General features: G+C 42.0%; 1 protein-coding gene across 3 annotated transcripts in view; it reads left to right on the top strand.

Annotated features, from left to right (window-relative positions):
• Window positions 1-7,683: 7,683 nt before the first annotated feature.
• Otud7b (OTU deubiquitinase 7B) overlaps window positions 7,684-23,923 on the top strand; it is a 60,630-nt gene continuing 44,390 nt past the window's right edge. The window contains exons 1-2 of one of the 3 annotated variants that reach the window (XM_027393683.2): window positions 7,684-7,984; window positions 11,945-12,002. The gene's annotated coding sequence lies outside the window, so the exon portion shown is untranslated. The remainder of the gene's footprint in view (window positions 7,985-11,944; window positions 12,003-23,923) is intronic. The other 2 variants (XM_027393682.2, XM_035451478.1) reach the window with 2 other exon arrangements.

The raw sequence follows: 23,923 nt of genomic DNA, 5'->3' as shown, positions 1-23,923 counted from the left end.
AACCACTGTACTCTCTTGCTAAGTCTTAGAAGCTGTTTATGGCTCAAGGGCATACAGCAGATACCAGTTACCTGAATAAGAGAGGAAAAAGAGACTCAGGAGCAAACGGAATGCCACATGGAAAGCCGGAAGTTAGGTCCAAGGGACTGACTGGGTGGGCAGCAAAGGTAGAACAAACATCTACTGCCAACGACTGCATTGTCCCCATAAAATCCACACTATGTGATGGTTCATTCCCCTGCACCCAGATGAGATGAAGGACATATGGCAGCAAGACTCAAATATACTACTGTATTAATTTGTATTTTGTTGAGTAGTTATTGTTCATGCACAGGGTTTAGACAAAGGGGTAAATAGGCCGATGCTTGATTCAGCATCATTTATTGGCTGCCATTCTTGTATGACCTGTGGCCCAGGGAAGAGGGGGAGGACACTGCTTGGGGCAGTAAGCCCACAGATGTAAGGCTGGCACTCCTGACTAGCACTTGGGACCTCCTTCTATGGTCCTGTTCATGATGGTCATTACTTTTGAAGCAACCGGCACTCCCTTCCCCCAGTTTTGGCAGCCATGACAGGCTAACATGTGCTTGCCTGACCTTGCTGGGCCTGCCCTGGTCACTAGCAGGTCAGATACCCTCCTTGTGGCAAGGAACCAACAGAAGTTAGCTGGTGGTGCTATGCTTTATGGCTCTGGGTGTGCTTTACAGACAAGTGCACAGCAATGACACTCAGAGCATAGCAACCGCCCTGGGAGGGCCTATGGGCCATAACAACCAGTTGACCAATCAACATAGGGCAAGTCCTCCAAGCCTGGAGGCACACCAATCCTGAGCCTGTGCGGACCCCTAGACACTCCCCTTATGCTGCCCTGTAAGGTCCCTGTCTCGTGGTTTCTCCGGGGCCCTTCTTTAGCCACCTGCCTGGTGGATGGATGAAAGGCCCCAGCTAATGGGGTTAGCTAGTTAAACAACTGCAATAAAAGATTCTTTGCTTTTGCATCAAAATGAGCCTGTTGGTGATTTGGGGGTTCAGAATTTGGGCACAACATTTTCTCATCCTGCTATCCTCAGGTCTTATACATCCCCCTGTATTCTTCTACCTGTGGAGCCTTCTCTAGATGTTGTCTAGATTAGTTTCTTCTGACCTCAGGATTTTATTTCTTCTTAAACTAGGAATGTTACCAAAATAATAGTATTTTTCATTTTCAGATCCTTTTCTTTTTCTTTTTTTTTTTCCAGCTAAGAAACCAACTTCCATTTCTTACTTCTCTCTGAGTTTTGTAATGCTTTGCAGGCTTCTCCAAAGACCACCAGCAGCTTGGGGATAGCCATGATGATGCTTCAATACATCAACCCAGAGAGCTGCCGTCCATAGCCGTCAATAACACGTCACGGAGAAAGACACAGTTCCCGGGCAGAAACTAAGCACTCATTTGTAACTTGGGAAACAAATTTGTAACTTCTTAGTGTGTAGTACTATAGCATCAGCCATTAATGACATTTAAAAGAAGAAAAGGAACATTAATAGGGGGCTCAAGCAAGTACCCGGAAACAGCAATCAGAGCTTGCTGTAGTCACCTGCCTTCTATACCCCTGAATGTGCTTGGATTTGGCTTGCTTCCCAGTGCTGACTTAGTCAGGGGCCAGTCAGTTAGTCATTCCATTCCTGGGCCTTTCCTCATTGTCATGGCTATTGTGTTAGCAGACTTAATTGTTTCCTCCAAGCCTGGGGGTGTGTCACCTGCAGTGGAGCTGGAGCTGACCCACCTGGTTGGCATTCCAGTCTGGTAAGGTAGCACCAACTCTCCCCACAGCTTAAGGAACTGCTTCCCTTCTCTACCAGCCTGCTGGCCTCTTCCGCCTTAAGAAGCCATTCTAATACCCTCAGGGGATTTGTCAGGACCAGAATAAGAATACACCCAACTTGGCCAAGGGCTCTTCAGTTAATGTCACAGCTCACCCAGGGATTGCACTTGCAGTAATTGGCAGCTAATAAGTCTTATTTGCAATAAAGTACCTCCAGTTCATCTTCGGCCCTTAAAGGACAGAGATTTTCTTCTTAGGAATTCCCCTAATGCCTAATCCTAGGAAGTCTTTAGAAGTAGACAAAAATAATCTGGTGCCACTCACTGGTTCACTGGCAAACTCTTCTTTTGTTATATTATTTATTCCTTTTTTTTTAAAGTCAATTAAGTAGTCAACTATGAACAAACACTCATGGAAATGAACAGTTCAAGGCAATTGTCAAATTCCAATTGATCGGTGAAGACATTTATAGTTTGAAGCTTTACATACAGCACTTTAATGGGAGTGATAGAATTTACACCTTGAACTCTACACAGGGAGAAAACGTAATGATAGAGGAGGAAGTTGCTAGTTACACAGTATTGTGCTGAGACCACATCAAGCTCTTTTCCCACCTCCTTATTCAGTTAAATGGCATTATAGTAGGAAATCATCAGTGCATAAATGCACCATGGAAACTGCTCTGTGCTACCAACCACAGCCTTTTCCCCTCTGGGGAGCTGTTGTTCATACTAGCACACCATGGGTGGCAATGACAGAAGAACACAGAGGTGGAGGTGGAAATTAATAAGCTGCTGTATTCTGGAGCTAGAACCACCAGACTGAGGTCAGGCTGTGTAGGAGCTTATAAAGGAGACTAAGGAATTTTGTATTTTTTAAATAATATCAGGGAACTAATGCCATTTGCTTAGTTGAGATGCTTTGGTTATAAGTCATAGAAAATTTAATTCAAATGTCTTAAACAATAAGTAAGATGTATTAGCTTATGTAACAATAACTTCCAGTAGGGCCATGCCAGTGTTGGCCAGATTCTTTTAATTGTTTTTCCTCTGCTATCTCCTGGATATAGATAGTCTTCCAACAATCACAACAGTTCAAAACCAACTTTCAAACAGCAGGAAAAAGTAGTTTTTTCTTTCTTCTTGTGTCTTTGTAAAAAGCAAAGACATTCCCAGGCCCCCCAAAAGCCTCCAGCAGATTTCGTTGCATTCATATTGGTCAGAATTTTACTACCTGTCTAAACAAAGCCTATGATCATCACTGTTTCACCTGTGTCTCCCCCACCCACTTCACTGGAACCAGCCTCCTCTGAAGTTCAGAGCCACACAGAGGTTTGCTATTGAATATAACCAAGGCTCTATAAGCAAAGAGGAAGGAGATGGACATTGGTTTAGAGTCCTAGTTTGCTTTATTTTGCCATGCTAAACACCATGACCAAAAACAACCTCAAAAGAGTTTATTTTAGCGTATAGGCTATAGCCTGTTCTCAAGCAAAGTCAGGGCAGGAACTCAAGCAGGAACCTGGAAGCAGGAACTGAAACAGACTACGGAGGATGCTGCCTACTGGCTTTCTCCTAGTTTCTACTCAGCCAGCTTCGCCATACAGTCCAGGCCCACCTGCATAGGAGTGGCCCGTCTACGGTGGGGGAGGCCCTCCTCCATCAATTAGCAGTAATAGCAAGCAAGCAAACAAACACAAAACATCCACCCCAAAGACGTGATTGCTCTTAGACCAATCTGATGGAGACAAATCTTCATTTGAGGTTCCCTCTCCCCCAGGTGTATCAAGCTGACAACCAAGGATAGCTGTCTTGCCATATGTCTGTACTGCTTTGGGAAACAGAGATCACTGGAGTACATTGTGAGGTATAATCTAGCAATGATAAGTAAGCAGACAGAAGGTCTGGGAGTAAAGCTAAACAATAGTCCTTGATGATGATGACGACAACAATAACAACAACAACAAGAGGATCTTGCTTTGTAGTTCAGGCTGGCCTTGGATTTGAAATCTTTTTTCCTTGGCCTCCTAAGCACTAGGATTTAGTCATAAACCACAATACCTGGCTCCTGTTACACTTTTATAATGACAAGTGACCAAAGCAATGGTTCTCAATGGCCAGTTTGCTCCCAAATTCAACTAATATTGAATGAATGCCTATCATAGACCAAATATTAGTTATTATGCATAAAAATGGTGACTTTACCTCATAGAGATTTAGAATGTAATGAGTAAAGTGGATATCAGATAAATATAAGGTTATAACCTATTTAAGTATTACAAAGGAACCGTGGATTTTCTTTCCTTTCTTCTTTTCTTTTTTACCAGTAACAAAATTCACCTATAGCAATCTCAAGTATACAATGTGACATACATGGGGCTAGAGAGATGGCTCAGCACTTAAGAGCACTGGATGCTCTTCCAGAGGACCCAGGTTAGGTTTCCAGCGTCTATGGTGGCTCACAACCACTTGTAACTCCAGTTCTAGGGGATATAATGACCTCTTCTGGGCTCCATGGGAAATAAGCACATGGTACACAGATATACATGTAGGGAATATACCCATATATGTAAAATAATAACAAAATTAAGACAAAGACTCCTATGTGACATATGTGTGTAAATAGGTACTTTTAGTACAAACATCATATTCTATCACTTTAGAAAATCCTCTGTGTCCTTATGTATTTAATTTTCTTCTCCGTTAATAGGAGGCCTTGGCTGATATCTGCTATTGTGTATTTCTGCCTGTCCTGGAATCTGAATTTCATATAAATGACTTTCTTTCCTCAGCAAATTATTTGTGTGTGTGTGTGTGTGTGTGTGCCCATATGTGAGTGCCCACAGGCAGTGGTGGGTGTCAAACCCAGGGCCTTGTGGATCTTAGACAAGGGTTCTATAATTGAGCAAAGATAGTCAAAAGTTGCTGAAGGACTGGATCAGTGGTTAATAGCTTGCAGGGGATCCAGGTTCAGTTCCTAGCACTAGGTGGCTCACAACCATATGTAACTCCAATTCCAGGGGATCTGACACCCTGACACCCTCTTTCTGGCCTCCATGGGCACTGCACAAACATAGTGCACATACATGCAAGCAAAATACTCAAAGGCATAAAATAAGATAAATATAAAAAATATTTTGTGCTTTAAGGTAATATATATATATATGTATATTAAAAATTCTGTGGTAGACAATATAGATGTCCATCTTTTTTTTTTTTATCATGCTCTACCTAGGAGTAGAATTTTTGGGTCAGAGGGCAGGAATGGATTTAACTTAGAAAAAGTCCTGGATTATATATATATATATATATATATATATATATATATATATATAGTCTCCAGACTTATATAATATATATATATATATATAGTCTCCAGCCCCAAGAATCCTGTTAGCCTGACATTCCTAAAGATAGACAGTCCATAGTTTTAAAAACACCCTGGAACCACTGGTCTAAATTATAGTTGTGGTGGTAGAGAGGAAGTTATTTCAGTTTGGTTTTCTTTTCTACCACAAAAACAAATGAATGCAAATAATTTCTCCTTTTTCTTCCTGGTTAGCTGCCAAACAACTTTCTCTGAATATTTCCCTTGCAGTACACCCATAGGCCAGGTGCTGGGTCCCCTTTGAGGAACTCCAGTGAAATGCAAGTTAAAGTGCCGGGAGCTTCTAGAAGCTTACAACCATTAAGACGAGGAAACAAAAAACACCCAGTTGTTAGGGTGGAAAAGAACATTGAACTGAGTAGCAGATGAGGGGTGTGGCCTTGTGTACACTGGTGAGGTTTTCTTTGATCCCTTTCCATCTTATTCTACCTCCAGTAGAAGAGAGAGAGACTCAGCTGTCCTCAGCCTGCTGTGACTGTTCACTATGAGATGATGGCTTCTGAGCATCAGACACAGTGACAGACAGAATGGCTGCACACCCCAAGAGAAGAGGCTCCTAGTTTGTAGGCAAAGAAACTGACAGCATAGAAATGGGAAGGGAGTCACTTAATGGATTAGGGGCCGGCTGAGCTGGGACCAGAACCCAGGTGGCCTGGCTGCCAGCCCAGCTGACCACACTGCTACCCACACAGACAGTGCTGGCCAAAGACAAGCAGCCCATTGAGCAATTGCACAAAAAACAATGACTGATGGATGGTCAGAGTAAGAAATAGGCACAAAGCAACTGCAAACCCATCACTTCCTGACCCCTAGATTTCCAGGCAGGCCTACCATGTGTGGTCACTTACATGGCTTTGACCAGCAATTTGGCTCAGCTTTTGCATCTGGCCGCTTTTTTGTAGTCACTGCCAAAAGAAAAAGTCTGCCTTGCATTCAAGGTGGAGAGAGACTTTAGGCTGCACCCCTGGTCCTAAAGAGACTGTGGGTGTGTTAAGTGTAACAGACACAGTTAAAAGATGAGCAAGGTCCTGGAGGCCTTGGTGAAAACAGCTTTCCGTTTTGCATAGTTCTGCCTTACCACCTCAGACTTGGCTATCACGGTCTAGTATGATCTATGGAGGAATTCAATTAGGATCAAAAGAAGTGACAAAATCTCAATTTGTTACTAAACAGTGGCCACAATCTGCAGTCCCTGAATCTTTTAAGATCTGGCCAAATGTCTCTGCTTGTTAAGTTGAATGGTAAATTCTGGTATGTTCCAAGCAAGGCATCTTGCTCTTCTTGGCTGAGGTATGTACATATGGCCCTAGGTCCAGCCCTAAGCCTTCAGCTCTAAACTTAACAGTATCCTTCAAGAGATACAGCTATCCCGCAGGTTTCCTGTTTCAGGTGTCAGTTTCCGAGTGTGGGTGATTCTGTTCTCCATCCCTCCCTCCCCTTTTGAAACCCAAAGCCCCAGAGAGGAGTGAGGAAAACAAGAAGCTGACTGTATTATGTGTTTTTACATAAGTCCAATGAACATTAATTTTGACAACAAACGCTGCTTTGAATATGTAGACTGGGCGCCACAATGTTAGGTGTCTGAACTAAAATGTGGGATTCTTTTGGTTAGAGTATAGCAGAGGCTGACCCTATTTTGTGTTTGCAGTAAAGTGCTTCTTCTGGAAGTAGTCCATTTTTTTACAAACGTGACTTGTTTATGCTCTGGCACCTATGTTTGTTTTGCCGTATATAAAGTACTTTAATGGATTTTATTAATACTAAATTGTAAGATCGTTGATGCTTGGGATTTATGTCTTTTGAATTTTCTATTTCCAGTATTATGGAGTGCAGCGCCTTTACATAGTAGGGCTTCAATAAACACTGGTGTTGAATTATGCTGCAATGTTGTAAAAGCACATAACAATCAAAAGTACTACATAACTTTTACTGACTGTGCTAAGTCTGTGGCGAAGGTGTCATTAGGGTGTCATTGTTATGCAAGTAAATACAGAAAAGGGTTTGTTTGTTCACGTCAAGAGTGAAGGAACAAGGGGAATGCATAACTGGGCGGGGCTGGTTTGTAAGAAGCAGCGATGTTCATTTTCCTCTGGTCGGTCCAGAAGGACTGCGTGGAGTAACTAGAATTTCAACCCTCTTCTCAAATATTTTCATCCTTCTCACCTTTCGAGAACTACTCTGCCCGTTTCTATTTCTTCCTAAAGTGCTGGCGCCAACTGAGGCGACCCCAAAGAGTCCACGCCGAGCTCCGAGCGCCGGCTCAAAACTGCTTCAGCCCGGGGGCTGGGGGACGCGAGCCAAGAACGCGCGGGGTCACGCGCCGGGCAAGCGCCAAACTGGCCGCAGCCCGAGAGCGGCCCTGAGGGCGGGGCTGCTGCGAGGCGGGGCGGGCGGGGAGGGGCGGGGCGGGACGGGCGGGGGCCGGCCGCGCCGGGCGGGAGGAGGCCCGGGGGCGGCTAGGGTGTCACCGCCAACCCGCTCCGGCCGGAAACGGGCGCTTGTTTCCGGCCGGACGGCCGAAAGCCACCGATCCTGAACCAGCCGCTGGAGTCGGAGTGGTGACCCGGTGTGGAGCAGGCGGAAAGCTGCTGGGGAGAGGCCAGCTTCGGTCAGTCCCGGCTTGATCCAGCTCCAGTTCCTGTGGAGAGCAACAGTCGCGGTCGCAGTGTCCGCCTCCATCGCCGTCGGGGGAGGGGCCGCTCGGACCCCGGGGTCACTGCCGAGGAATGAGGAGAGGCGGCCGGGCCCCGCGCTCCGCCCCGGCCTAGAGCCTTGCCCCGAGAGTCGCGAGGGTAACGGAGCCCCCAGCCCTGACACCCTCCCCGTTTCCCCCCGCCCCTCCCGCCTCTCCAGCACCCCAAACTCCGCGCCTCCGAGCTGCGCCGCTCCCTCCTTTTGACCAGAATTCACCTGAAGCCATCTCCCTTGAGCACCCGCTCCTCGCCTTGCCGCTCCCTGCTTGGTCCCCACCTTCCCCCTTGATGCCAGTCTTTCACCTGCGTCCCGCGCTCCCAGCCCTGCCCGGCGGGTCCTGTCCTTTCCCGAGCTGTGCTGGGCAGTTTGGATGGTTCCCTCTTGTCAGCTAGACTCTGGGGGAGGGATGGCGGAGTTTTAGGGTGGTCAAGATGCAGCCGCCGGCCCCCTCACCCCAGAAGGATAAAGTTCTTTTAAAGTCACTATAAAAGTAAAATGAAAAGACAAGTTTGTTCTCCTTATCCATAGCCAAACCGAGGTGCGTCCAGTAATGATGGAAGGGGTGGGGGGTGGGGGAGGAGGGAGGAGAGAGAGAGAGAGAGAGAGAGAGAAGAGAGAGAGAGAGAGAGAGAGAGAGAGAGAGAGAGAGAGAGAGAGAGAGAGAGAAACTGTGTGTGTAGGTGTAGAAATTCTGGGGCAGGCTTATGGACTTCAGAAAAAAAGAAAAGTTGCTCTGAGCCGATGGAAACTTTAGAAGCTGAGGATGAGTAAGCCGGGGGCTGCGTGATCTCACTCTTCTCATAATTACTAGGTTAACGGTGTGGCTCCTGTCGAGATGGAATGGGATTTGTTTACTGGGCCGGCGTATTTTTAGCCTGTCGGCTCACAAGGACCAACCCTCAGAGTCTGTCTCTCCTCTCTGGTGATAGTCTCTCTAACCTAGGTGTCTTTTCTGGGCAAAAGGCACATGTAAAAATAGGCAAGTTGGAAGAATCGGACTGGTGAAATTTGATCTAAGAGGCTACCCCCCCAAAAATTTTTTCTTAGGGAATTTTCATGACTGCAAAGCCAAGAGCTAACTCTACTTTGGCTTTTGCTTTCCTTATCTTTTTGCGAGTACTACAGAAGATGTTTTATTTAGGAATCTAGAAGCTGGTAATTTGTCAGTCTTTAGCTTTTCCTACTATATATTTAGGTCTTTCAGGAGGCTGGATCCCTTTGTCTCTCAAAACCTGTTTCAGAGGTGGAAAGACAGAAGTAGTAGTGGTGAGAAGACAAACCCAAAAGAATAGCTAATTTCTATCTTAATCTCTTTCTCTATTGTATAATTAAAAAAAAAACATTTAGAAAATGTGTTTCTTAGTAAATGAGATTCTGTTCCTGAAGGGATAGAGAAGTCTGCCAGGGAGAATCAGACTTGTAGTTAAATGTTGGCCCTAGGTAACTTACAAATGAACACATTCTAGGTAAACAATGAGGAATTATGTTCTTTGCCCTCATTGTTTCCAAGCAGGTCTTTTAAGTTTACTAACCTGCTGTGCTAGTCTATTGATATTTTGAAGGCTGAACAGAACTGTAAGATAAAAGAAATTGGCTGTTCCTTGTGTACAGGGCTGAATAGCAGTCTGTTCTAACTTCACTAGTGAACTGGTATCTTCAGAGTGCCTTCCTAATACAGGCCAGTTTCTGTGTACTTAGAGATTGAACAGGAACACAAATATTAGCTCATGCTACGAATAATTGAGAAGGTAAATATGCTGAAAACATAAATTCCAAAACCAAAATAGTTTTTTTTTTTTGATTTCCCTCCACATTTTGAATTTTCAGCACCTTCTGCCAATCATTATCCATTAACGTGAATAATTTAGAATTGAATAGATATCTGCTTTGGACATTATACATTCACGAAGGAAGTAAAGATGGAAGATTGTTTCCAAACTGCTACTGATTTATTTATTTATTTTTGGTCATTTAGTACCAGGGACTTCTGTGGAGGAAAAAAAGTAAAACTTTGCCAAAGAAAACAAGCTAGTATGCTGTATATGACAGGATGAGTAGCAGTGGGTGCTGCTGAAGTGTTGTGTAAGGCCAGGTGACCAGAGATGGATGCTCATTGTTAGGTGCACTGTGGAGTTATGTCACTAACTTGGAAATGCTCTTGAAACGATAATTGCTTTCTCTCCTTTTTCCTCTCCCCTCTCCTTCTACCCATTAGTGGAAAAATATCTCAAACGGAATCTAAAATTGGATTTAAAAAAATCACATATGTCCTCTTTGAGTCTACACTTTTATAGTTGTTTTAATCCTTGTGAGTTGGCTGGTGACAATAGTAGTTGTGACATATGGGTAATTTCTATTAATATATAACTTCTTTTTGTTGAACTGTATATATTATTCCACAGGGTGGGGATTGAGTGTAGAGCAAGCAGCCCACTAGATCACCACTATTTCTCAGTTCTTAAAAGTTTTTTTTTTTTTTTTTTTTAAGAAATTTGAGGTACATTATAAGCAGTCAGGTGAGCTATGGTGGAACAATTTAGTATTACATTGTTATGGGAACATTGTATTGCTTGTTAAAGTTTCTGAGCTCCCAAATGCCTCCAGTATTCTAACATGCTGGCTGAGATTATTAGAGAGAGAGAGGGAGAGAGAGAGAGAGGGAAAGAGAGAGGAGAGTGTGTGTGTGTTGTGTGGTGTGTGTGTGTATGTGTGTGTGTAGAGAAGTGTCCCTCTTACCATCACAAACACTTATCTCACCAAACCAAAAAAATCAATCCTTGGAAATGTGATTTGCGTGGTATGTTTCCTATATGGAATAATGACTAGAATCTTAGTAGTGCCTGAGAGATTCAGACAATTAAAATTTTGTGTAGGGCAGTTTTATCATGAACTCCTGAATTCAATTGGCTTTTTAAGATAATTGAAAAGAGGACTTTAAAAATCCTTGCTGAATAACAATTGAATACTCCTATGGATAAAGTAACCTCCAAGCTCCAGTGGCAGCCTTTGGGGAGATAGAAAGATGTAACGCGGATGTCTTTTCCCTTGGGGTGGGGATGAGGGGTAGAGAGGTAACACATGAGACATGGAGCAGGAAGAAGGAGGGCAGTGATATACAAATGGGAAGAGGCTTTAAAATGTAGGAAGCTGTCTAACAACCAAGTTTTATGTGCTATACTGGCATGAGTATGGGCTGGAGAAAACTTGAAGTAACAAGGAACTAATGAGATTAAGCAAAGGGAGCTTTCTGAATTCGTTTGTCTTGAAATGGACTTGGGGGGTTATGGATTAGTCATGTAGAACTATGGACTATGAAATTAGATGGACTTTGGTTCTTCTCTTTATGATATGACCTTGCCCATGTCATTACCTATAAGTATGCACATTGAAGTCAATGAAAAATATTTTCTGTCTTAGGAATAAAAGGAAAAGATTTTCTAAGGGGTTGGGATGCTTTCTTAGCATGCAGGGATCCCTAGATTCTGTTCCCAGCACTTGGCAGACTGGATGTGGTAATGCATATATGCAATCTCTACACCTGGGAGGTAGAGGCAGGAGGATCAGAGGCAGGTCTATGGGTACCTTTCCTTGGCTGTGTAGTGAATTCAGGCTCAGCCTGGGATATGTGAATATGTGAAACCCAGTCTCAAAAACCCAACAAAACCATTTTCCAAATAAAGTATAGAATATACAGTGTGCAATGATGGTATATATGAATGACTAAGTTATGTGTGAGAGTGACTGGTGAGAATGTGGGTTGGTCAAGTCATGGGGAGTAAGAGGGTGGAAGGCACTCAGAGGCAGACTGTTGGATGTGGATAGAAGGGTCAATAGAGTCATTGTAGGGCCTTGAACAAAGGATGGATTTAATGAGAAATATTGAGCCCTATGGTCTCAGGGACAAGGAGTCAGGCAGGAGCCGGTACATTGTGACTGTTCTGCTTCTTTTCTGTGCCATTCTGGCCCTAAGAGATACAGCAGTAGACGAAAGATTCCGTATAGAAGTTTTTGTATTTGCATACGTTGCTGTCTGAGTTTTGCTTGTCCCTGTCCCATAGTGCACCAGCCTGTGGAGAAATCGCAAGACTATGGCGGTGTTCTGCTCAAAAGCTTGTGGTAAGGATGACATTATGTTTCAAGGGCATTTAGCTCTGTTAATGTAGAGAGTACTGGCATAAGAATTCAACACTTCATGAACAAATTTATTATTTTTAAAATGTATTATTTTGCTTGAGAGTGGTGGCATATGCCTTTAATCTTGGCTCTCAGGAGACAGAGGAGAGTGGATCTCTGTTAAGTTCAAGGCCAGCCTGTTCTACAGAGCTAGTTCTAGGACAGCCAAGGCTACCAAATAAACCCTGTTTTGAAAAACAAAAAACCCATTATTTTTAAAGCCAGACTTATTATTTTGGGGGTTATACTGAAGTTGAATTTACATGTCTAAGCCTTTATTTCCATGCAGCAAAGAAAAGACTAGGGATGATGAAGTACAATTAATTTTGGCTTAAATATATGGCTTTAGTAATCCACAAAATTAATAGTTCATTTATGGGTAATTAAAACTAGTACTAAGTATCTTAATGTAGGCTAATTTCAAAATCTATTAAGGTTGAATATGGCCTCTCATGTTATCTCCCTCATACATAAGAACAATTGGTAGATGATTTTTATATTCTACCTAGAATGAATCTTCATTCACAGTATCTGGGAAACCTCACTGCATTGTTAAAGACTAAAGTAGCTTCCTTAAATGTCTTGGACACTGAAAAATCTCTAAATATCTTGAAGGAAAATCCTTTGATAATATGACTGATTTAAGAAAGGGGGTGGTGGTGAAAGGTCTCCACATATAAACAAAAACATACAGCTGTTCTTTAGTGAATTTGCGGCCCCGTCCCTACCAGCTATCACCTTCTTGTGGTTATTACAAAACTATGTGTTTGTAATGTTGGGAGCACAGGTTATATTTTTGAATTGGGAACCAGAGGCAGCAGAGACAGTAATTTTATCATATACAGTTAGATTGGGATTAATTTCAACTGTATTAGTGTGTCTTATCTCTCTATTTCCTCTAAAAAAGTTTGGGGTAAGAGGAGTTAATTAAACTTGTTTTATTCTATGCTAAGTGCTTGAAGGACCAGGGGGAAAATGACAGCTTTGTGTTCTTGAAGAGTTTTGAGTTCAGCTGTAAGAGAAATGCAGTGGATATTTATTGAGCCTGTATTTACATGCCAGAAACAGTTTTTTTTTTAAGATTTTATTTATTTATTATGTATACAACATTCTGCTTCCATGTATATCTGCACACCATTACAGGGCACCAGGTCTTATAACGGATTGTTGTGAGCCATCATGTGGTTGCTGGGAATTGTACTCAGGACCTTTGGAAGAGCAGTCGCGGTGCTCTTAACCTCTGAGCCATCTCTCCAGCCCCAGAAACAGTTTTTAAATTGAAATTATATTGATAATTGTATACTCCAGGCCTTATACCATAGACACTTTAGGAGAAAGTACCCTGGTAATTATGAAAGGTACCACAGAGGAATTACAGCATTTCAGATGCTTTTTAAAAAGTGCATTAGGAAAGCCAGGTATAGTGACATACACCTGTAATCTTAAATCCTAGTATATGAGAGGCTGAAGATCAAAGATTGTGAGTTTCAGATCATTTATAGCCACAGAGCAAATGGTGCACACACACACACACACACACACTCCTAGACGGAGGTGGCACATGCCTTTAATGGGAGGCAGAAGCAGGCAGATCTCTGTGAATTCTAGGACAGCCAGTGCTACATAGAGAAACCCTGCCTCAAAAACCAAAACAAAACAAAGCAACCCCCCCAAAAAAAAACCCCAAAACAACAACAAATACCAAGAAATAAAAGGAACCAAACAAAATCCTGGAAAGAGAACAGTATTCAAGATGTTCTAGGGTTGTTGATGAGATTGACCTAAGTAGTAGTAAAATGAGGGTTATTTTAGGGTTGTGTTTATGGGAAGAGGGAGTCTTAAGCTGGGCTAATAAGAGATAGAAAATAGGGAAAAGGGAACTTATGAAGGTTTATTATTAGAATGTAATAAGACAGTAAGACACAAGTTGGCTTGTTTTAAAGGAAAGAGAGATTGATATCTGGAGTGTGAAGTGATGAGGCCTGAGAATGGTCTTGAAGGTAGAATATAGAAAAGAGTAGAAATGAGATAGTGAAGGTAAAGTTGAAAAACTAGTGAGGACTGGGTATGGGATACACAGGAGGGCAATGAGTCAGATAGGACTTGTCAAGCCTGGGCTATACGAGACACTGACTGAAATAAAGACATTATGAAGATTTCCTTATTTTTACATTTTAAAAAATTTTGTATGTGTGTGGGAGGTCCTGCATGTTTGTATGTGTATCATGTGCATGTCTCTCTTGGTCAAGTTAGGGTGTCAGATTCCCTAAAACTGTAGTTAAAACACAGGTGGTTGTGAGCCACCTGATGTAAGTGCTGCCCTGAACCCTGGTCCTCTGGAAGATTGGTCAGTGCCCTTAAATGCTTAGTCATCTCTGCAGCCTCACATTTCTTTATTTTTAAGGAAAACATGATGAGCTCAGTTTGGGATATATTTGATTTCAAGTGGTGGCACATGTCTGGAAGAAAGCTGTTGTGGTTGCCAGAGTTAGGAGCCTAAAGCTGGGTGGAGGTAGTGGAAAACAGGTTTATCCGCAACGATGGATCCGCTGTAGTTGTGTAAGGACTGGGTTAGAGACAGCAGCAGGGTGAAGACTGGTAGTAAGCCTGAATGTTAGCATTTCTTCCTCAAGGCTATCCCAGTTTTCTTCTTTCTCCTTTCCTGTTGATTTGGTTCTGTTTTCTATTCTTCTGCCTCATCCAGTGTCGATTGATGTCTCCCATTGCACAAACTCTGTCCTGTGTACTAAAGAGATGGGGATGGGTCAGGAAAAGTCTCTGCTCACAAGAAGTATAAGGGTCTAATTTAGTGGTTCTCAGCCTGGTAAATCACGACCCCTTTGGGGACACATATCAGATTACTACTCATAACAGTAGCAAAATTATAAAAGTTATGCAAAAGCAAAAGGTTATGAGGTAGCAACAAAACAAATTTTTGGTTGGAGGTCACCACAACATGAACTGTATTAAAAGGGTCTCAGTGTCACGAAGGTTGAGAACCACTGGTCTAACTGAGCGATAGTAAGTATGTAAGTGTGCTAAGAGCTGTAATAAAAGTTATGGGGTAGAAAGTGGAGGCCCACAGGCCGGTCAGTTCTGCCTTGGGCATGCAATAATAGGACAAATGAGAGGCCTCCCAGAGGAGATGATACTGGCTGGGGAATGATGAGCTAAGCATATAGCCTGCAGGAGACTGAGAGTAGCACACTGTAGGTCGAGACTATACCTTGAGTGAAAAAGATTAAAGGAATGAAACATTCTTAGTGTCTAAGAAATTATGGCTGGCAGACAAGATTGGACAAGGTTAGATCATGTGGAGCTTTATCTCCTGCCGATATGTCCATCTATCCATCCATGCACCCATTATTTATTGAGATGGAATTTCATGCTGTAACCCAGGCAGGCCTGGAATTTAACTATGTAGCTCAGGCTGGTCTTGAACTTATAGCTGTTCTTCTACTAGTCTCATAAGTGCTCCTAAGTACAGATGGGAACCTCCATTGCCTGACTTGTGTTTATTTTGTGGTGCTGAGAATCGAACTCAGTATGCTGCATGCTAGGTATGTGCTCTACCACTGGGGTGCTTTATCTGTTTGTGCAGTAAATGGTGAGGTAATAAGGATTATCAGCATATGGTGGTAAGTTTCAAATCCAAGAAAGGTTATTTCAGTGGTGTATAAAGTGTATTTGAGATGAACAAGGTGAAGGACTTTTTAGTAATTTCCTGCTCAACCAGAGCACATTTGTTGATGGAGTTTATGGAGTCAGAGAATTGGAGGGATTATGATGTTTTTGTATTAATTTGGAGATTGGATACCTGAGGATTTAATCAGAATCACAGTAGTTTTGATAGCTCAGTCTAGAATTCAATCTTCAGTGCCTGGCCTTTGGCAGGAGATTAGTAAATGTGAGGTCACCACACTGCTTTCTCTCCTGTCCTTCAGTGTTTGTTTTATTCTTCCACCTTGTGTTGTGCTAAAAGACAGAAGGGCTTATTAAACCCCATTCCACTGTCCTTTTTAACCACTTTGAACAGCGGTATTCCCCATGGTTTGATTGAGAAAATCCTGCTTTGAAAGTACCACTGAAAAGGGACTTTTGATCTGGGTCAGTTAGGTGCCCAGGAGGGAGATGAACAGTATGTTAGGATTATCAGCTGTAATGGTTGGATGTAGAAGGAAGTCAAGGTTTTACTGAGTATGTAGATTTATTTTTCTTTTCCACTGACTTCCCTCCAAGTTGTTTTCCTTTAAACTTAGTTTTAAGTTGGGCCAGCAAAACTTTTGTTGGGAATAGGCTATGGCTTATGGCTTATGGTGGCCTACTATTGTAATTCCAAGCACTTAGGGGGCTGATGCAGAAGGATCAGCTAGGTTTGAGGCTAGCCTATATTACAGTAATAAAACCCTGTCATCTATCCCTTACCCCCAATCCCCATCCAGCCTGTGGCGCATATCTATCGTCCCAGCACTTAGTAGGCTAAAGTAGAAGGACTTCAGGAAATTTGAGCCCAGCCTAGGGAGTGTTAGGACTGTTTGGATCACAGAATGAGACTATCTCAAAAAGCAACAATGACAAACAAACCTCAAACCAAAACAAACAGGCATAGTAAATCAGACACTAGACTCAGATTTGCACTTTCCTGTTTTGTGTGTCATTTTTGGCTGGCGAAGAACAGGATCAGATAGAGAACATTTTCAGTTTCCCGATTCCCTTGGGGAAGTTGAGACTCTGGGGAGTGTGGAAGGATGGGTACCTTCTGATGGCCTTCCTGAGATCTTGACTGACTTGCAATTTTCTTCTGTTTTCTGAGCTGTGTCAACATCTTCCCCAGAGAAGGGCTTTGGTTTGGAAGCTGTCCACTTCAGTAGAGCTGCCAATTCTTGATTCTTTCTCAAGTGGGCAAGGGTACATTTTGTTTTTGTTTGTGAGTGTTGGGGGAGGGGAGAAAGGAGGTACAGAAGAGCTACTCACAGCCAGTCCTTGTCTGGATTCCTCTGTAGCTGGAAGTTTCCTTGGCTTTGTTTTGGTGGAGATGACTTTGCTCCACGGGCATTTAAGTTATTTGGGAAGGTGGTTCTGACTCCCCTCAGCTATCTGATTTGGGATGGCAGTATAAAAACTTCATTCTTAACCAGTATTGTCAGCCCCTACTCCACCCTTTCTAGACACTTCTTGTATATAACTGTGTGAAATACTTATGGCTCTTCAGCCTAAAATGAAAGCAGCCATATATTCCCTTAAAACGGCAGTTCTCAACTTGTGGGTCGCAACCCCTTTGGGGGGTTTTGAAGGACCCTTTCACAGGGTCGCATATCACATATCCTGCATATCAGATGTTTACATTACATTCATATTGGTATCAAAATTAGAGTTATGAAATAACAACAAAATAATTTTATGGTTGGGGTCACCATAACAGAGTGGTGCATTTAGAGGAGGACCTGTATTAAAGAGCTGTCTTAAAAGGTTAGGGGAACTACCCTGATCTGAGTGTTATTATTGCATTAATAGCCCTTATTTCTGGTTTTCCTCTGTTGTGCTGGGCATCAACCCCAGGGCCACCTTTGCATGCTAGGCAAGTTCTGTGACACTGAGCTATATTCCCCAACCTATGATTAATTACCCCAGTTTCCCAACTACCTAACCCTTCCTTTTCAATGTTTTGTTTGTTTTTGGTTTTTGAAACAGGGTTTCCCTTTGTAGCCCTGGCTCTTCTGGAACTCACTTTGTGGACTGTCCTGGAACTTAGGGATCCACCTGCCTTTGCCTCCTAAGTCCTGGATTAAAGGCGTCTACCACCACTGCCTGGTTACTTTTCAGTTTTCCATGAGGACCTAGTTTAAACATTTAGAAAATTTTTGGGGAAAACTCTAACAGATAATTTTGAACCCACATCTCAAATGTAAAGAATATTAATATTTTATCATACTTGTTTTAGATGTCTTGCACTCTTTAAAATATTTCACAAATATAGCCAGAGTCCTACCCTACATCCATCCCCCTTCTTCTTTTCAAGAAGAGACTGTGGGCCTGATCATTTCATTTTAGATTTTATACTTTTCCCTATATGTTGCATATTCATAAACATGTTTACATATATTATATAAATCCTATATAAGTATAGTCTTACTATAAACAGGTGATATAATGTTTACAGTGCTCTCAAAATTGCTTTTCAGCTGTGTCCAGATGTGCATCTAGTTCATGCTGTCTCTTAATCTTTAAGTTTACTTGCTCTTTCCACTGCTAAAAAATCCTTACCATCCTTTAAGCTTTAGTGTTTGGTCTTTCATGGGCATCAACAAAACTGTCCCTCTGTTGATTTGTATCATTTTGTTGGTACTTGTCATGTAGTATTTGTATATTCCCATACTTGGCTTATTTGTGCCATTGGCATACCTCCTAAGCACTGTAAGTGCCTTAAAAACAGGTAAGTAGTCTTTTTGATTTTTTGTTTTCCTTGTGGGTCTTACAACACTAAGCATTTAATAACTATTAGTCATGATTAGTGATTAAATGGTCAGTTTAATAAAAAAAAATAAAGGTATCCATTGTGTTAGTGAACTCTTTAATTTAAAAATTTGACATGGCCCTATAAAATAAAGCTTACAAATAAATATTTTGCAATAAAAAGTATATTGAAATAAACATAAAGCACACTCAGGACTCATTTTCTGCAGGGAATGAAAGCACACATTCCTTGGAAGTTGAAGCAGAAATTGATAGGTGATACCATGCAGTGGGGAAACTCCTGGGAATTGATCCTGGTAGCTTTTGATCCCTGTGTCCTCTTGTGGCCAGAGTCACTTCACTAGCTATCAAATTCTGCTTTTGTCGTCAAGGTCTTGACATCCTCTTTAGAGATGAATATTCACACACACACACACACACACACACACACACACACACACACACACACACACACTCACACACACCCTCCCTTCCTCCCTCCCCTCTCTGTTTACTTATTAAATACTGCTGAGGGCCTAGAAATTTTGGCCTCTAAAGAAGAACATGTGAAACACACAGTCTTACATCCATGAGTGCATGTGTTTTTAACAATGTCCCCCACCTCCAGCAGACACACAGTCTTATATGTGTACGTTTTAGCCATGTCTACTCCCACTTCTGGCTTCTCAACTTTTTTTTGTTTTGTTTTTAGATAGGGTCTCACTATGTAGCTCATACTGGCCTGTTCTAGAATTCACAGTCCTGCTTTTTCTTGCCCATTCTGGGATTATCAGAATTATTTGTTGGATTTTGAGACAGTGTTTCTCTGTGTAGCCAGCCCTGGCTGACCTGTAGACCAGGCTGGCCTGGAACTCAGAGATTCACCAACCTCTGCCTCTGGGATTAAAGGCGTGTGCCACCACTGCCCAGTTGTTTAATTTCCTCTTGGAGTTCTGAAGCACAATATCGTTAAGTTTTTTAAGTAGATAATCCCAAATCCAATTATATCTCTGCCCAGTTGTCTGTCTGTCTGTCTGTCTCCCTTCATTTCTTTCTTTTTCTTCTTCTTTTAATTGAGGAGGCCTAGCCAAGTGTTGGTCGTGCACATCTTTAATCCCAGCACTCAGGAGGAGGCAGAGGCAGGTGAATCTCTTGAGTTCTAGTCTAGCCTTATCTACAGGGTGAGTTCCAGGACAGCATGAGCTGTTACACAGAGAAACCCTGTCTCAGAAAACAAACAAACAAAATTGAGGAGGCCAGGATGTTTCGAAAGCTTCAAAAGTATATTAGTTCTATAGCATGGAGTCCTAATAAAAGATTGTTTGGGCCTGAGTGATATGCCCTACCTCCAAGTAAGAGTTAAATATTAACATAACTGTATGAAATTGTCATTATGTGGTTTAAACAGTCAAATACTGGTAATTTTATATGCTTAAATTTATATGTTTAACAGGAAGTTTAATTTCCTCTTGGAGTTCTGAAGCACAGTATCGTTAAGTTTTTTAAGTAGATAATCCCAAATTCAGTTATATCTCTGAAATGTACTTGTGAATTTTATTTCAACTACTTTTCTTTAGTTATCATTAGGTCAAATTTTGATGGAGTGTCTATTTTGGATCACATGTATGGGTTATTGAGAAGGTTTTAAGGGAGTGTGTGGGGCCAGAGTAGCTTCAATTAATGTCTTCAGAAGCATGTTGTTAATAATTAGGGATGTGGAGATAGCTTAATTGGTAACTTAGCTTTGGCCAAGAAGCTGGTGGTGACTCACGCCTTTAATCCCAGCACTGGGGAGGCAGAGACAGGTGGATCTCTCTGAGTTTGAGGCCAGCCTGGTCTACAGAGTGAGTTCCAGGACAGTCAGGACTGTTTGACAGAGAAACCCTGTCTTGAAAAATCAAAACAAAACAACCCTCCCCCCCCCCCAAAGAAGCCTGAGGTGAAAAGTCTTGCTGTGACTATGTACATGTCATTGTGTTAGGTTTAATAAGTTTACATATCCTATAAAAGATTACCCTGCTCCCCCAAGGCTATCTCCATGTTGCCTCTCTAGTTAGTCTCCATAAGGGAGATCTGGTGTTGGAGAAAATCGCCTGTGGCCTTTGACTTTAGGGACTTGGGAAAAGAACAGGGAAGGAGCTCTAACCCAGACTGTTCTGCTATCTTGTGGTTGGTTGGGGAGGAAGATGCTGAAGTCAGGGAAAGAGCAAAGAAGCAGAGGCTAGCAGGTATTGCAGAATAAGACTGGGGACAGGAACATAGCATCTATTCCTAACTCTTCAAAACCTGGTCAAGAGTTTTGTGTAAGCCTTGTAATTTTAACTATCTCCAGGCTATATACTAACAGTTAATTGGATAACATCATATGTAAAGTATAGCTGAAAAGGTCAATTTTGTGTTCTGCAGTAGGTGGTTGTTTTGTTTTGTTATGTTTTTGTTAAGGCTATTTTAAATGAGTTAATCCTTTTGTGCCTTTTTTGTTTTGTTTTTGTTGTTGTTTTTCTTTTTTTGGTTTTTTGAGACAGGGTTTCTCTGCAGCTTTGGAGGCTGTCCTGGAACTAGCTCTTGTAGACCAGGCTGGTCTCCAACTCACAGAGATCTATCTGCCTGCCTCTGCCTCCCAAGTGCTGGGATCAAAGGCGTGCGCCACCACTGCTCACTGCCCGGCCCTGTTGTTGTTTTTCAAGACAAGGGTTTCTCTGTGAAATAGTCCTGGTTGTACTGGAACTCCCTGTGTAGAATAGGCTAGCCTGGAACTCTCAGAGACCCACCTGCCTCTGCCTCCCGAGTGCTGGGGTTAAAGGTGTATGCCATCATCACCTTGCCCTTTTGTGCCTTTAAAATTTAAAAATGTATTTTTTTATTTTACTGACTTATTTGATGTGCATTGGTGTTTTGCTTGCATGCATGTCTGTGAGAGGGTGTCAGGTCCCCTGAAACTGGAGTTACAGACAGCTGTGAGCTGCTATGTGGGTGCTGGGAATTGAACCTGGGTGGTCTGCAGAGCAGCCACTGCTCCTAACCACTGAGCCATCTCTCTACCCCCTTTTGTGCCTTTTGAATCATTAGCAGCTAAGACCAAAGGAAAAGGAGCTTTCTTCTCTTGAGACTGTAATGTTAGTAAAGCTTGATGTGATGTGGAGCTGGTCTACTTGGAGGAAGTAAGGTACAGACACTGGGAAAGTGTGATGTTGACAACTACACATTTTAGGCAGCAAGTTCTTGTCTGCTGTTAAAGCCCTCTGCAAGTGTTTGCTTGTTTCCTTTGAACTGGAAGTAGCTTACTTGTCTCTTAAGCTCATTTCTTTCGATTTCCTGTCACTTACTAGGGGACAAGTCTCTGATGTCCCTAATTCTTGGTTGCTGTTATTTACTGACCAGAGATAGAGACTTCTCATTACACTTCTCAGAATCCTGAAAATAAAATTTGAAAATTAGACTTAAGTGTTGCCATATCCCAGCTTCTTTGTAACTTTTTATAATATACTTGTTCATCATGAAAATTAAGGATATGTAAGTTTCCTTTGGTGTTTGCTGACTGGTGAAGATGATGTACCAATGTGATTCTAAGAAGGTATTGTCCAATAAGTAAGCGAGAGGAGGAGGATAGGTCCTGTGGGGATAGACATCCTGGGTTAACTAGGACTTGGTTACACACACACACACACACACACACACACACACACACACACACACACACAAACACACACAGAGAGAGAGAGAGAGAGAGAGAGAGAGAGAAATTCGAACTTGGTAGCATATAAAGCCTCATACAACATTTTATAACTAAAGGAACTTTACATGTTACTGTCATTTTCTAGCTGAGGAAAACAAGGACCAGAAAATTTGAATTACTTGTCCAATATGGTAGCTAACAACAAACACTGTTTGTTTATTTGCTTTCTGAAAAGTTAGGCCTCCAGGTTAGAGTTATACTCATCAAAAAATTAATAATTAGGGCTTGGGAGATAGCTCAGTTCTTCAGTGCTTGTCAGTCACAGCATGAGGACCTGAGTTTGATCCCTGTTACCCATATAGAAAAGCTGGCTGTGGTTATGGTGATACTTGTAATCTCTGAACTAGGGGAGGGGGGACAGGCAGACTCCTGGGTTTCAGTGGCCAGCCAGACTAACGTGAGAGATCCTGCCTCAAAAAATAATGAGTGAACAAATAATAAGTAAAAGTGAAATGGCACCTAATATAATTCTGTGGTCTCCACACACACAGGCACATGTGTGTCTGTACCTACACATACAATGTGAACTTGGATACACATGAACAAGGAAGTTAATAATTGTGTGAGTAATAAATATTTGCAAAAGAGATAAATATGCTCTCTTGATTGTCCTTCAGTGTTCTCTTTTACCATATCATATTGCTTAGGAGGAGGTAGGTTGTGGTTAAAAGTGCAGATCAGATGCCTGGGAAATGGAATGGGAAGTTAATGACCACATTATGATGAGGTCTAACCACAGGCTGTTTCATTTCTGGATAGGTTTTCTGTGCACTTAAACACTACTGTGAACTCACAGCTGTCATGCTTCAGAGTGCACTACAACAAGCAATTAGTGTTGTCTTCTTTTGAGCGAAGCTCTTTGTATTCAAAAGGAAAGATTCCTTTGGATTTTGGATTTAAATTATATTCTCCCTGACTTTCAGATTTAAAAATAAAATAATTTTTCCCTTGCAGGTGGAATGGGTATTTGGGTTAGCAAGCTGAAGGTAATATCTTGTTGGAAGAAAGAGAGGAAGTAGGTCTAAATTCAACTCCTTCTAATTTATATTGTCAGCAGTTAAGAACAACTTACATAGGTGCTCTTACCTAAAAAGGGAAGTGAGTACTGTGAAGCTGTTGAATATTCTTACGAACAGATTAGAGGCTTTTACGTGGTTTTAAAATATGTAACCAGATACAATAAGATAGTGCTCTTTTTCACCCCTCTTCTTCCCTTTTTGGCCACGATTTTATCTACATGTTGACAGATGCCCAAGGATTCAGAATAACATTTTCTGAATCACCATTTGCTATTTTTCAAAGGGCCTGGCACTGCTCTTAATTTCATCTGCCAAGACTGTGTTTGCTGGGTTCTGTGACCAGGTTTCTAGTAGTAAACATCTTCCAACACTTGGCTTATAGGATCCATACCCTATTTTGTTCTCTGCCAGGGTCTCTGTCATAACTTCTGACCTGGCTGGAGAATAAAAGGAAGACAGTATTACTGTTTGATAGTAGATCCTGTTCTGACTTAAACCTGGCACTATATACCTCATTTAGTACAACAGTCCCCTAAAGTAGATATTCTTGCTCACAATTACAGATGAATTATTCAAAATAGTCATCAATGTTGTTGAGGCACTGTGTTGAGTACTAAGGCTTAGTACTAGGTACTAAGTATAAGGCACTGAACACT

This window comes from Cricetulus griseus, assembly GCF_003668045.3.
Source record: "Cricetulus griseus strain 17A/GY chromosome 1 unlocalized genomic scaffold, alternate assembly CriGri-PICRH-1.0 chr1_0, whole genome shotgun sequence".
In the NCBI taxonomy this organism is placed as follows: domain Eukaryota; kingdom Metazoa; phylum Chordata; class Mammalia; order Rodentia; family Cricetidae; genus Cricetulus; species Cricetulus griseus.
Note: the sequence above shows the minus strand (reverse complement) of the source record. Positions and strands in the feature narration are given on the sequence as shown.